This window comes from Melozone crissalis, unplaced genomic scaffold (genome assembly GCF_028551555.1).
Source record: "Melozone crissalis strain CALT ecotype California unplaced genomic scaffold, PUWL_Pcris_2 ptg000023l_1, whole genome shotgun sequence".
NCBI lineage: Eukaryota > Metazoa > Chordata > Aves > Passeriformes > Passerellidae > Melozone > Melozone crissalis.
In genome coordinates this window covers 24,015,001-24,016,139 of record NW_026535801.1, presented here as the reverse complement: position 1 = coordinate 24,016,139, position 1,139 = coordinate 24,015,001, and positions in this window count along the sequence as shown.

The window sequence follows — 1,139 nt, the reverse complement described above, 5'->3', positions numbered from 1 at the left end:
GGGGTTAGGGTACAGCCCTTTAGAAAGCAAGATGCTGTAAACAGACTGATGACTGTACAAATTCAGTTAATTATAAAGCTAATGAAAAATTTAAAGGGAGTTCTAATGAAAAATTTGATCAAATGTTACTCAGATTATCTTTTCAAGTAATTAAGTGGTCTGGAAAAAAAGGTTCCCCAAGGTACATTTTAGCTTGTGATCTTTTTCACTCAGAAAAAAAAGTTAGAAAAGAGTGAAAGTAAGTTTTCCATAAGCCATGGCAAAATATAGATTTCATTAGATCAGCATCACTATTGTTTAATTCTCAGTGTCCATTCCCTTTGGCTACTGGTCATTTTAATACTTAACTGACTATAAATGCCACACTCATGGCATTATTAATATCTCCATAATTTCCATTTTCACATGTTTGCAGATTCCCAAAAATCACGCAGATTAATTTGCAAAAAACAAAAAAAACAAAACTTCAAAGTAAGATCATGTCTTGCCATCTGTGAAACAAACAAACAATTTTCCCCCATGCCCAACCATCATTGCAGTAAAATGCATATTTGGACATATGTATAAGCAGGTTCATCCTTTTTAGGTTCTAGAAAGATGTCATGGAAATTACAATCTTTTCAGGGCAATCTGATAACTTAGAGGTTCTGGAAGAAAAAAGAGTCCAGTATTTAAAGTTCATATGAACGAACCCATGCATCCATAAACTTTCTTGTGTATATCCAAAACACTAACAAAAATAACATGCATATAATGAGGAATGAGCCCTACACTTCTGTAGATTAAGTACAGACTCAGTTCAATTTCCAACTACACAGAATGACAACTGAGGTAACTTTTATCACTGTGCATTACTGTGATTAAGGTTCACACCTATATGGAAATTCAAGACATGCAGATATAAGAAATACTTGTGTACAAACAGAGGTAGAACTTCCTTTATTCTAAACAAAACCATTCTTTAGAAACTACCTCTCTTCTACTCAGCTCTCTGCCTTTCCAAATTCCTCAAGATTTGTGGCTTTAGAGGGAAAGCGGCACAATAAATTACAGCACAGCCAAGTCCCATAACAGACTCCTTCACTCCTACATGTGATGAAGAAAGGACATAAGCTTCCTCAGAATTTCACCACAATTTC